The sequence below is a fragment of the Macrobrachium nipponense genome, chromosome 9 (assembly GCF_015104395.2).
Source record: "Macrobrachium nipponense isolate FS-2020 chromosome 9, ASM1510439v2, whole genome shotgun sequence".
NCBI lineage: Eukaryota > Metazoa > Arthropoda > Malacostraca > Decapoda > Palaemonidae > Macrobrachium > Macrobrachium nipponense.
Window position 1 is genome coordinate 87,050,772 of NC_061110.1, and position 14,942 is coordinate 87,065,713.

Genomic DNA, 14,942 nt, shown 5'->3' on the forward strand with positions numbered 1-14,942 from the left:
TACAGCAAAGAATTCTTAATGACAGACAAAATGCAGCTGGTGACTGGCTGGTGTTCTCCAACAGACGAGAGACGGTGACATAACCACTAGACCTATAGACCTACTTATTAGTAAGCTATTCAATAACGAGCAAGATTTCGTGCTCTATATCATGTGGCATATAAAAGATTAATGTACCTGTAGGCCTACATACAGAAGAGTCTTAAATTACTGACGAAATACAGCTGGTGCTCTTGTGAATCAGTGTTTAAAAAGCTATAAGCTTCTCGACACAACCAGAGACCTTTAAACCTACGTAAACCTATTACCTAAGCATTTTAAACAACGAGCAAGACTATTTATATCTACATCAAGTAACAGACTTTAGGTTAATGATGTTCTGATTCAATAATGAAATCGCCATTGTGATTATATGCAGCAATAATACGTTAAAATACATAAATGTTAAGAGGGAAAGCCTACACACCGACAGCTCTCGAGACACGGGAGTCACACCAGCACGGAATTAATCGGTTAATTAAATAAACTCGTCATCCTTCGCTTACCTATGAAATACGACGATTCAGTCGTCTCTCGAACGATTCCCGCGTCTTGACGGTTCAATCGTAACCCGCGCGAAGCACTATTATAAAAATAATCGACGAAAATAATGGCGGCTGGCTTCCGAGGTTCGTCTTTTCGTCCACAGCATTGCTCTCCCGCCGGGGGGGGTGGCGTTGCTCTGGCGGCCAGAGGCCGAACTAACATAGAGACTTGTGGTGCCCGTCTTCAAACCCGCCAGTTTTCCGTTAATTATATCCATAATTAGTGCGTTGTGCCGCTTCTAATTGCGAAGATAGACGTAGGAATCACTGAAGAGATAAGTGAACAGTGATATATCGCAGGTAAGCGAAGGATGGCGATTTTATTTTACCCATAATTCCGCGCTAGTTTGGCATGTAATTGTGGGCAGTCTAGGTTGTCTTCCCCTGCTAATATCATATTTTCAGTGTATTATTGCCGCAAGTTTTCCTTAATTATATCCATAATTGGCGCGTCGTGCCGCTCGTAATTGCGAAGATGGACGTATGAATCACTGAAGAGATAAGCGAATAGTGATATATCGCAAGTAAGCGAAGGAAGGCGATTTTATTATACCCATAATTCCCCGATAGTCTGGCATGTCTATACTCTGTTTTTTTCATCTGTCCATCCGGCTTGGGGGTGTTTTTGTATGGTAACACTGCGTCCCGGCCCGGGCTTTAAATAGTTACGCTACGGTGTAAGTTTTAGGTAAATAAAGGATATCTGGGTGTACATTTGCAACTGAAAAGTGTTTAATAATTTACTGTATGCGAATTACACCATTATTATTCGAAATAGGTTATTGTTATTATTGTTGAATGTAAGCTCCTTTTCGGGTGGTGGCTGAATGGAACAGCCAGACGCAGTGGCGGGAAAAATTGCTTCTCTCGCTGTTCACTACGGCAAGATGTCAACGTATTACTTCATTATACGTAAGTATATCAGTATGTACTGTTAATTTTTATAAAGTGCGTTTCAGCCAGATACGATATGATGTAACTTGGTTTAGCATCTGTTTGATGGAATTTGCGTCTGGCTGTTCCATTCACCACCCCGAAAAGGCAGCTTACATTCGACAATAATAACAATATCCTATTTCGAATATTAACGGTGTAATTCGCATACAGTAAATTATTAAAACACTTTTCAGTTGCAAATGTACAACCAGATATCCTTTAGTTTACCTAAAACTAAAACTTACACAGCGTAACTATTTCAAGCCCGGGACGCAGTGTTACCATACAAAAACACCACTGGCGGATGGACAGATGAAAAAAAACAGAGTATAGTGGCCAGTCGGTTGTCTTCGCCCGTTAATATCTTATATTTTCAGCGTATTATTGCCGCCAGTTTTCGTTAATTATATCTATAATTAGTGCGTCGTGCAACTCGTACTTCTGAAGATGAACGTCGGAGTCACTGAAGAGATAAACGAACAGTGTGGTATTTCGCACGTAAGCGAAAGATGGCGATTTTATTTTACCCATAATTCCCGCTAGTCTGGTATGTGTCTTATGGGCGGTCGGTTAGGTTAATGTCCTCTATTGTCAGCTTGCATATTATCACAATGTCGACTTCATTTCGAAATCAGAGCATCATTTACGTAATATATGAAACGATATATACAAAATAGCGTCCTCGCATTACAACGAATGCTAGTGGTTAGTCAGTAAGGTAGGAAGGTTTTAGGTTGTTTTAACATATCTCGACTTGTCTACAAGACAGGCTATCAAAGTAATTTCTAAGTAACTTTCAAAAGATATGAGGAACGATTGAATTAAAAACTATCACAATAAAGTAATCAGAACTTATATTGAATGATATTTCCCTTAAAAGAAGGTTAGAACAGCTAAAGTGCCTGCAGAACCAACTGGCATAGGTGTATAGGCCTAGTGTTTGCTTGCCAAGTTTCCTTTCGTTGTTGTTACGACTCGTCAAGTTTTTTTATCTTTAAATAAAAGTGATAATTCGACAACTTTTATAATGAAAAATTATTTACATATATTCTTGCTTGTTATTATGGGTAGTTGGACTCATTGCAAATACGTCAATACTAAAATATTGCAAGGGAGCCAATAGCATAGGCTTGCTTAACTGGAAATATTTTAGCAATTAAGTAATATTCTTGCAAGAGAGAGAGAGAGAGAGACGGAAGAAATGATTTATTGTTTCTTTTTTCTTCTTTTACACTTGTTTTTTGTTTCCGTTTCTATTTGATTATTTCTGTTATTTACGTGAGCTAAATATTACACTATGTGACTTCTCTTAACTCCTTTCTCTCACCTCCCCTTCCCCTTTTTCTCCCCTTCCCCCTTCCTCTTCCCCTCCCTTCCACTTCCCCTTTCTCTCCCCTTCCCCCTTCTCCTCCCCTCCATTTCCCTTTTTTTCCCTTATCTCTTCCTTTTCCCCTCCCCTCCACTTTCCCTTTTTCTCCCCTTCCCCTTGTTCTTCTCCCTTCCGTCCCTTTCCCCTTCCCTATTCATATTACCCCCTTTCCTTTTCGCTCTTTTCCTCCCCTTCCCCTTATCTCCCCTTCCCCCACCCTTTTATCTTCCCTTCCCCCTCCCTCCACCCTTTCCCCCTCCCTCCCCTTTTCCCTTTCCCCTTTCGTCTTCCCCTCCCCTCCCTCCTTAACTTTCCCCTTTTCCCCCTTCCCCCTCCCCTTTCCCTTCCCTTCCAATCCCATCCCTACCCTCCCTCTCCCCTTCCCTTCCCTCCCCTTTACCTCCCTCCCTCCCCCCTTCCCCCCCCTTTACCTCCCTTCCCTTGTTTATACACACACACATATTATATATATATATATATATATATATATATATATATATATATATATATATATAGATATATATATTATATATCTATATATATATAATATATATACATATATATATATATATATTCATATATATTGTACTACCTACAGTGGGACATTTAGACATATGTTTCTCAATTTGGGCATAAAGCAATTCTTCGTCTGAAGTAGGTTCAATCTTTTCATCAAAGCTATCGCATCTGGTACAACGTGCAAGAGCAGGGAAAAATAGATCAGTTTATGAATGTTCTCAAGAGAGACATTACTCCCTGTAACAAACCCATTTTCCTGTTTTCAATTTTCCTACCCAATCCGCCACTGCATCAAAAAGTTTGAACTATGTTGACTATTAGTGCCCTTCGTAGGCTATTAGTCCCCGTCATTCCGTAGTTTATAAATGCTTGTCAAATCCGTCCAGGTACGACATTTTGTAAATTGGAAACTCCTGCAACGATGGGAGAGATCTCCCCTAATGAAATCTAGCAAAGCTTTTGCCTCTCTAAATGCCTCTATATCATCTGTTATATTCTTTCCAGCTAAATAATCATTCACCCCTTTAATGAAAATTTGTACAGGTTGTGATAGAACGCCATCTACCATCCCTCTGAAAGGACTCACGCCCGCACTCACGTTCGTTACGTGATGTAGTAGCGTTGTGGTACTCTTAGTATCCGCCATCTTTCTCCTTTCCAAAAGCTCTTTTGTTCTATAAGATTCCCTGATCTCAATAACATCAATGTATTTATATACACAAAACCCAATCAAGAAAAATTAATACAAATTTTCCCCCAAATAATGGATAACAAAAAGCAAACGCGCCCCATGCCCAGTATATCATCCCACAAAAGCAACAACAACAAAAATAGGGAGGGGATAGAAAAAGAAAAAAAAAATGCAAAACGCTTATGAAGCAATCCAACCCGGCGAAACCAACACTTCGTCTCTCTCTCTCTCTCTCTCTAGGGTGTGACTCGCAACAAAAAACTCCGCTCAAGTAAATTCGCCACCAACAAAAAAAAAAAAAGATATAAAAAAATAAAAGTCAAAAAGAAGAAAATAAGAAAGAAAGCTTGAAAATACACTCACATCTTCATATGACTAGAAACCGAATTGGTATACGCACCGCAAATATGCGTAACCTCTTTTCCACACTCGTGAAACACTTTAATATGTTGAAAATTAAACTTTTCCCTTTCACGTTTTAAAACACTGGTTTTCATGAATCACAAAATGGCCGACACTGACTGAGCCAGAGAGATGCACAGCCTCTCAATACCAAACCCATTGAATCAGCAAAAAGATCCCCGAGTTGCCTGTGACATGATTATAACCCCTTTTCCTACCAAAAAAACATCTATGTCTAACTAGTCACTAGTCTCTTCGTTAGCGTACCTACAGCTTATAAAATATATAAAAAGCCTTTTAAACTGCCTGCCACCACTCTAACCACCCTTTTATTAAAACTACACAAATTGAAAACCCTTACCTGTTGTCAATGGTGCCCTCTGTCTGCAAACATGTCATTAGGCTATTAAGATCATGTAAGTACAAAACTCAAGTCTGCCCACAAAGAAAACTATTAAGTTATCATTCTACCCTCCTGACTAAGAAAATTCACCCCCCTCCAGACCAGAATGTCAATCTTTTCATTGTATTAGTCAGGTAGAGAATCCCGTCTCTAATACCATGGAAATAGAACCCATCTGTAATAAAGAATTTAAGGATAAACAAAAGATAAACTTCAAACACATCACTCTTTTCAAGTAATCTTAAGTAAAAGAAAAAGAATATTTCACACTTCTCTCTCTTTTCAAAGTAATGGTTTTTCTAAGTCCTACAAAATATGTGCCCATACCTTTAAGATGGGGGTCTTTTCTCCCGACACCTGGCCGCCTGTACCAAACCAACCTCTTTCATCTCACCAAAGAATGTGCCTCTTGCAAGTGCCCTGGTTGATTAGACCTGTAACATCCGTACAAACGAATGTACATACTTGACACACCCCAAGCTGCCGTTGAACGACAGACGGGAACAGTCTCCCTGATTAAAATGCTTACGTATCAAATTCCTTCATTCAAGAAAGCTTCCCCTACAGCTCAGTCTGTCTCCAAGCAAGACATGATAAGACACTTGTAAGATATATATAGTATATATATATATATATATATATATATATATATATATTTAAAATTATTTTATATATATATATATATATATATATATTATATATAATATATATATATATATATATATATATATATATATATATATATATATCTATATATATGTGTGTGTGTGTGTGTGTGTATATATATATTATATATATATATATATATATATATATATATAATTTATATATATAGTGTGTGAGTGGGTGGGTGTGTATATATATATATATATATATATATATATATATATATATATATATATATATATATATATATATATATATGTATATATATATATATAGATATATATACTATATATATATATATATATATACAGTATATATATATATATATATAGATATATATATATATATATAATTCTTTTGAAGCTACAGTCTCCCTGACTTAAAAATCAAGTTGGTCCAATCTTTTAAAAAACAGACAAATGCTTTTTTTTTTTTTTTTTTTTTTACGTCACTCCCTCTTCACACGACGAACGAAACGCCCAGATAACAGGGACTCACGCTATAATCAAAGGCCACTAAGAGATCTATATCTCTATAATACCTCGCCATTACACGGCTCTCACACAGATAGATCCGGAACCAAGGGTTAGCGTTGTTAATGCTTTTCCGTCACCGAACATTCGAACGTAACGAACGGGGCCTCGTCCATCATAGAGGGATAGTTTATACAGAAGTATTCTCTGGATTAGAGACGAACGGAGGGACAGTGGGTAGGGGATTGCGGGGTTGGGGGGGAGAGTGCTAAGGCAATAATTTACCAGAGAGCGATAAATCCGGTGTAATATCCATTCATTCCACCGTCATAATTACAGGTTAAATATTGCCTCTGCGACTGCAATGGTTTTATCAATACTGCGTGTAACGCCATAAATTCCCTGTGAGTGAGTGAGGGTATTGTACATATTGCCTGTTGGGTTGTGACAAAGGTTATTTCCGGGCGTTTTTATGATCTTGCTGGGTACTAGCAATAATATTTATTAGAAATGTAAAAAAAAAAAAAATATTAAGATATCTTCATTTACGTACAGAAATTGTAGGATACGTACATATACATTTTTTTGTTCTGGCTGGATATTAGTAATAAAATTTATCATAATTGTAAAAACAAATACTATGGTATATCCTGGTATATCCATTCACGTACAAAAATGATAGGATATCTACTTATATTTTTTCTATGTCATGGGTCAATATTAGCAGTAATATTTATTTGAAATTTAAAAAACAATATTAAGTTATCTCCATTTACATATACAGAAACGATGGGATATCTACATATAATGTTTGTGCGTTACGACAGGATATTAGCAATAATGTTTATTATAAATGCAAAAAAAAAAATAATAAATAAATAAACAAATATTGAGAAATCTCTAATTGCATAGACAAATGATAGAAAAATCTGTAGATAAATGTCTCTCAATATGTGCATTTAAGTATGAAATATACGTAAATGCACATACTTCATTAGAGATTAGCTGTCAATCCAGAAACATAGCTTATCCGTAAATGAGGAGGTTAGTTAATTAAAATTCAACAAGTACTGCATTGCCAGAACGCATCCAGTCTTCTACAAATAGTCTAAATTTTCCAGGTAGCTATAAGAGCATTTATTAAGGCTCAAAACGGATCGCTGTCAATTACCTGCCGTTTGCTATTCAAACGGACACCTTTGAATGAAACTTTGTATGAATTCTGAAGGGAAACAATGCGTTCATTTATCTTATTCATCAGTCCCTCTTATCCCGAAAGCTGTTGTTGTTGTTGTTATTTGTAATAAAAGCGTCGAAAATCCTTCGCTATTATGATGCTCGATGCATCAAAGAATATATTCCACCTTCCACCCCTACCAGAATTCATCGGAGGATTAATATCCAGATCCTTCTGTTGACGGATAACTCTACGAGATCACAGAGAAAGAGGATTTCACTGCGAGATCTCTGTGCACACGGATCGACGGCGCCAGGCCTCTCAATCTGCAAACAGAGACTAACCCACGCCCTTTAGGGGATCCAGAGATCCAGAACGATCTTTGAAATGCTTGAAATGATTTTTTTTTTTTATTCGCTCCCGGTCAGATTAATCGCTCGCTCGCTTGTCAAGGTTTCGCCAGATGGAGACAAAGGGTTTTATCAATGGAAAATTAGCCTCATTCAACGTTGGTTTCTTTTGAGTTGCGTTCATATGCTTGCTACGCTATTTAAGGTTAGAGAAGAAACGCTGTGTTTATGATACGGTTGTATTCTCAGAACGCTCGTGGCGAAGAACGCGTTTCTTATCATCATTATACAAAACGGTACTGAAAGTAGGTTATTTGTCATAATCGTATGAGGTACTTCAGTGTTTAATTTTGATCCGCGTAACTCAGCGTTCAGGTCCAGAGAGAGAAAAAGACTGTGGTCATATTTCCTTCAAAGTCATTGTGCCTATATTAACCTTAGCAGACGATGTAGTACATGGTAATTAGTTGAATGCGGTGGGCGGTGCTATAGTAGAGATAGGCTTGTCCTAATAACCTCATCCGAAAGACATTATTATTATTATTATTATTATTATTATTATTATTATTATTATTATTATTATTATTATTATTATTATTATTATTATTTAATTTTTTTTTTTTTTTTTTTTTTTTTTTTTGCTCTATCACAGACCTCCAATTCGAGGTCTGTGATAGGGTTGCCGGGTTGCATCCTGCCTCCTTAGGAGTCCATCACTTTTCTTACTATGTGTGCCGTTTCTAGGATCACACTCTTCTGCATGAGTCCTGGAGCTACTTCAGCCTCTAGTTTTTCTAGATTCCTTTTCAGGGATCTTGGGATCGTGCCTAGAGCTCCTATGATTATGGGTACGATTTCAACTGGCATATCCCATATCCTTCTTATTTCTATTTTCAGATCTTGATACTTATCCATTTTTTTCCCTCTCTTTCTCTTCAACTAATGGTGTCCCATGGTATTGCGACATCAATGAGTGATACTTTCTTCTTGACTTTGTCATCACGTCACGTCTGGTCTATTTGCACTTATCACCCTATCCGTTCTGATACCATAGTCCCAGAGGATCTTTGAGTGATCGTTTTCTATGACTCCCTCAGGTTGGTGCTCGTACCACTTATTACTGCAAGGTAGCTGATGTTTCTTGCACAGGCTCCAGTGGAGGGCATTTGCCACTGAATCATGCCTCTTTTTGTACTGGTTCTGTGCAAGCCGGGCATTCGCTTGCTATGTGGTTTATGGTTTCATTTTTCGTATTATTATTATTATTATTATTATTATTATTATTATTATTATTATTATTATTATTATTATTATTCAGAAGATGAACCCTATTCATATGGAACAATCCAACCAAAGGGACCAATGACTCGAAATTCAAGTTTCCAAATAATATGGTATGCATTAGACAGAAGCAACAGGAGGTAAAAGGAGAAATAGAAGGAAGAGATCTTGCTTATTAAAATAAAGAAAAAAAAGAACAAATTAATAAATCTCAGTTATATATCATAAATGTTGTATACATTCTTTCCAAAGCATTTAATAAACTATACGGCCTCCAGTTGATAGCTTAATTCACCCAGTGACATTAACATTTTCTTTCTTAAACAAAAACAAATTTTCTTTGTTTCCAGCATCGACAATTAAACCATTCCAAGATGACAGTTTACTTTGGCAGCCAAAATATATGACATTGCAATGTTGGTGGAACAATTACAGCCTGGAAACAGTGTTTGCCCTTAAGCCATAAAGGCTAAGGCGACGTACACAAGGCTACATTTATTATCATGTCGTATGTAATGAATAATTTATGCGTCCTGTAAACGAGGTTACCCCAAACTCTAAAAGTCTTTGCTGGAGGAATTGTAATTCTGACAACAATTGTAGTAATGGTGCCGTAGGGTTCCATTAAACGAGTCATTAGGTGATACATTTGGAATATATAGTCTCCCAGAGGAGGTTGTACAATTAGTGCATCAAAAGTTCATAGTTGAAGATGCAATGCAAATCTACCCCAAAACGATTTACCTTTTATCTAAATGACTTTCTTTATATTTTTAGCTATTTATCGATGAGTTTATTAAATTTTATTTTCCTTTCATAGTCGATATCTTTTTTCTGTATTTCCTACTATCTTCTGTAACTTCTTTTAAATGAACACCATATACTTTGGAAGATTGAATGTCAAGTTAATGGTCAAAAGAACACCATATTCTTGACTTTTAGGTTGTTAGCCCCTGTAGGCTTCTTCCATATGAATTGGGTTTATCTTCCGATTAATTAATAAGAATAAATCATATAATAATAATAATAATAATAATAATAATAATAATAATAATAATAATAATAATGATGATGATGGCTGTTTTTACGGCATTCAATTTATATAGAGTCTTCACTATTCTTCTTATTATCTTCTTTCAATTAAAATGTAGTTGATGTATCAAATTATCAAAGGACATGAAAAATTTTCTTGTTATTTCAGCTTTATTACCTCTGACGTTTCAAGCTCTGATGAAAAGAAGATATTAAGAAGAATAGAGAAGACTTTATATAAATTGAATGTCGTAGAAACAGCCGCTATTTTTAATGCTACAGCCCTTAGAGAAGGTCTACTCCCTAATAATAATAATAATAATAATAATAATAATAATAAGAAAATATAAGTATAATAATAATAATAATAATAATATAAGAATAATATTTGTTATGTAAAAGTGATTTTGCTCCCTATGATAGGTCGGTTTCCAGCAAAGAAACATATATTAACATTAAAATGTATAAAATTGTTTTGCCATATGCCACCCATTACTTTTTCAACACACACACACGCGCGCGAGCGCGCATTTGCTTCATCTCAGTCCCTGTTATTTCTGCTGAAAGGTTCAAATGATTTCTGGTATTCAGAGTTCGAGCCAGGAGTGTCATTTCCAGTATATGTACCGAGTTCTGGAAACTCAAAACAGTCTGAATTTTCTTCTTCCATTGTGTGTAAGGCACTTGGCTCTACAATGAGGCCAATCGCCCCCATTCCAATTTGAGTTTGAGCGAGAGAGAGAGAGAGAGAGAGAGAGAGAGAGAGAGAGCGAGGATAAGTATCTATTCCATGTACTAGCATCTGTTACACCCATTGAAGAGAGAGAGAGAGAGAGAGAGAGAGAGAGAGAGAGAGAGAGAGGTAAAGGACTATAATATAACTTATGTACCATATGCTACACAGAGAGAGAGAGAGAGAGAGAGAGAGAGAGAGAGAGAGAAAGGAAAGGAATTCACAGAAAATCATGCATGCTTTACATGCAGGAAGAGAGAGAGAGAGAGAGAGAGAGAGAGGAGGAAGAGGAGGAGTTGGCAGAAGGTCAGATGTTACCCGAGCATTATGGAACGCGTTTGGAAAGGGGGATTATGTACCCGTCAATGTCTTGTATCTGAGGGTTACTGAATATGTTCCTTATGGGAAATACTACGCGTACATACATCAAACACGAAACCGGGATGTGTATATGCATTTCCTGAGTAAATGCACCGAATTCATTATCCACAAAGTGGGAGCTGCTTGCTAGCCTCCATTAGATGACAGAGAGAGAGAGAGAGAGAGAGAGAGAGAGAGAGAGAGAGAGAGAGAAGATGATGTATCTTTTGTAGTTAAACGGCAAAGGGATAGAGAGAGTTACAAAAAAGTGATATATACTCCATTTAATATCTGTTACATTCCACACTGAGAGAAGAGAGAGAGAGAGAGAGAGAGAGAGAGAGAGAGAGAGAGAGAGGATATGTATGCCATGTAGTTCTGTTATACGCCAAAGAGAGAGGATGAAAAATGTCGATATATATTCCATATAGTATTACACTTGAGAGAGAGAGAGAGAGAGAGAGAGAGAGAGAGGATATGTATGCCATGTAGTTCTGTTATACGCCAGAGAGAGAGGATGAAAAAGTTAGATATATATTCCATATACTATTAGATATGAGAGAGAGAGAGAGAGTGAGAAAGAGAGAGAATGATATATACTCCACTACGTAGTATTACACTCCACACACACACACACACACACACACACACACACAAACAAACACAGAGGCAGAGAGAGAGAAGAGACGACAATATATATTCCAGATAGTGGATATTACACGTGGGGGAGAGAGAGAGAGAATGATATATATTCCCTGTTGTGTCTGTTAGCCTGGAAAGACTGGTCTAGATAACACGCCGTCAGATGCTATGAAACGGAGGCAGAGGAAGGAACAGAAGAAAGGAATAGGAGACTAAAAAAAAAAAAAAAGAGGCAAGGTCCAGCCTTTTATTGTCTCTCGTTTCAGACCATTTTTTCCCCTTATCATTCGCCTACATCTTCCATTCATCCCCCCCCCCCCCCCCTCCCCCCCCCCCCCCCCCCCCCACACCTCTCCCAACACCCACAGTTAGCTTCCTTGAGAATATCCTTTTTAATTTTTTCTTCCTTTTTGGGTGACCCTTTCACTTACTTCCCTAAATGGGATTTTTGCCACTGTTGAGAAGGATATGTCTTCACATCTTTTCAGACAATTTTTTTTTTTTTTTTTAACGTTTGAAGCTGCTCATGTTTTCTTATCTTGGTTACCATCAGTTTTAAGGAAACATATCTTAAAATGAGTTTTACGGTCTCTCTCTCTCTCTCTCTCTCTCTCTCTCTCTCTCTCTCTCCTAATGTTAGAAGTAATATTATATTGTGTAAATTTACCTTTTAAAGACCAGAAGGCACATTCGTGTAAATACGCAAATGTACATGAGAGAGAGAGAGAGAGAGAGAGAGAGAGAGGAGATTTATACATTGATTTTGGCCTAGAATAAGATGAGACTCAGTTAAATAAAACAGGAATAACTACAGAATAGACACAGATTGAAGCCTTTAACTTCCATTCTGGGATTTCGTTCATCAAGACAATTCGTGTCACATCAAAAAATAAATAGTCGACGGCACGTGATGAATTAATCATATGAATATACCAACAATAGACAATTTTCTTTCATAAGTTTCAACATACAGAGATTCCCTTAAGTTGCCTAATGAGGTTTCTAATTTATGTCTCTTCCCCTAATAAACCTCGTATTTAAACTATTTCCGTAACACTGCTTTATATTTAGAATCACGTTTCTCTGTTGAATATAAGCATAATTCTCTTACTATCGTATTATCTTCTTAGCTAACAAACTGATGTTATAGTACTTTTATATATGTGTGTGTGTGTATGTGTGTACACAAAATACCTTATAATACACACACACACACACACACATATATATATATAATATATATATATATATATATATATATATATATATATATATATATATATATATATGTATGTGTGTACGCAACACCACACACCACACACACACCACACACACAGACAATATATGTATATATATCGTATGTGTGTAACCAAACACACACACAACACAGACACACACACACACACACACACACATATTATATTATAATATATATTTATAATATATATATATTATAATATATATATTTATATAAATAATATATATATATATATATATATAATATATTATAATATATATTAATTATATATATATTTAAATATGAACTGGAGGAAAGACGATTACATTAAAATCTCTTATGATAAGGTGATGTGTCAGTATATATTAGTCTTTCAGGGAGATATGAAAAAGTAGACAAGGGAAGTTCACCAGAAATCGTTTCATCAGTAACATTTGTTATAATTAAGTTACGTGCGGTTCTCCATAACCTGTCAAGTTCCTAATTCAATTCAGAAGTTATTGGCGTTTACGAAATAACTCTGGTGGTACCGAGGAAGGGTACAGAAATTTGTAAAGTTAAGGGGTGGGGGGGGAAAATTTAATATTCATTTCGTTCTAATGCAGATATACTACACCACACACATGTTTATATATATATATATATATATAAATATATATATATATATATATATATATATATATATATATATGTGTGTGTGTGTGTGTGTGTGTGTGTGTGTTTGTGAAATGTGAGTATATATAATATATATATATACTATATATATATATATATATATATATACTATATATATATATATATATATATACATATATATGTATATATATATAATATATATATATATATATATATTTTATTTATATATATATATATATTATATATATATATATATATATATATATAATATATATATATATGTTTATATACACTTTGAAAGTGAAACCACTGAAAAAAATATCAGAAGGATTTTAACTGAATTAAAGAATTTTTTTTTTTTATCTTAGTTTCGTCGTCTTTTCCAGATCGCCCTAACCCCCGCCCCACCTCCAACTCTCAAAAAATTGTTAAGCTCCAAATATCAGCTTAAATTCACTTCAGTCACACGTGTATCCAATCAACATTCACAAAAAAAAAATAAATACAATAACGAATACAGAAAGTTGTTCAATCTATATTAATCAGGGAATAGAAACAGTGAAACTCCTGATTAAAAATAAAAAAAGAAAAAAAAATTCCCAGGAGACAGAAACTTTTCATTTAGCCGGAAATCTAACGAAGGCGACGAAGAACCAGTTGGACACGGGCCAAACTGACTGACACGTCCCTCCCAAAATATAGAAGGCAGGGAAAACTTGGCAGCGGTTTGATTAGCGCCTGGGACGTTTGAAAACGGCGCTTTTATTGACACAATAAAAACCAGCAACAGCGAGTGACAGACAGACAATAGCTGATGGTATTTCTTTTAAAACGGATGTTGACCTTACTATTATTATTATTATTGGGAAAACTAATCCACAGTTATGTATATGTATATATATTTAATGATAACACTGTACAGATAGCTTTCGAGAATTGGTTCGGTTTAGGGAAGCCATCTGTACAGTTTTATCTTTTGAGTATATGTTCATATACATAAGTGGATTTGATACTTCATTTTTAGACATGCTACTACCAGGATTTTATTGTTATTATTATTATTATTATTATTATTATTATTATTATTATTATTATTATTATTATTATTATTATTATTATTATTATTATATGAATACTTCGAAACTAATCTAGTCCCTAATGTTAATGTCCCTAACTTAAAACTGAAGGATGGTGGAGATATGTGGATGATATTTTTGCTTTTCTGCAAGGTGAGGAAAATTAAATAGAAACTTTTCTAGATGAACTCAATAAATTTGATAACAATATCCAGTTCATTTTAGAAAAATCAACAATAATAAACTGTCCTTTTTAGACATACTCATAGAAAGAAAAGAAACAGGATATGAATTCAGCACATATAGAAACGCCCACACATACAAACTCATCATATTCATTTCTTTCTTCCTTCTTTTCACAGTCATGATATAAAA

General features: G+C 35.3%; 1 long non-coding RNA gene across 1 annotated transcript in view; it reads left to right on the forward strand.

Moving 5' to 3' along the window:
• Nucleotides 1–702: 702 nt before the first annotated feature.
• The window catches only part of LOC135218326 (uncharacterized), a 132,411-nt gene continuing 118,171 nt past the window's right edge, over nucleotides 703–14,942 (forward strand). The window contains exon 1 of the long non-coding RNA XR_010315288.1: nucleotides 703–884. This is a non-coding gene — a long non-coding RNA (uncharacterized LOC135218326). The remainder of the gene's footprint in view (nucleotides 885–14,942) is intronic.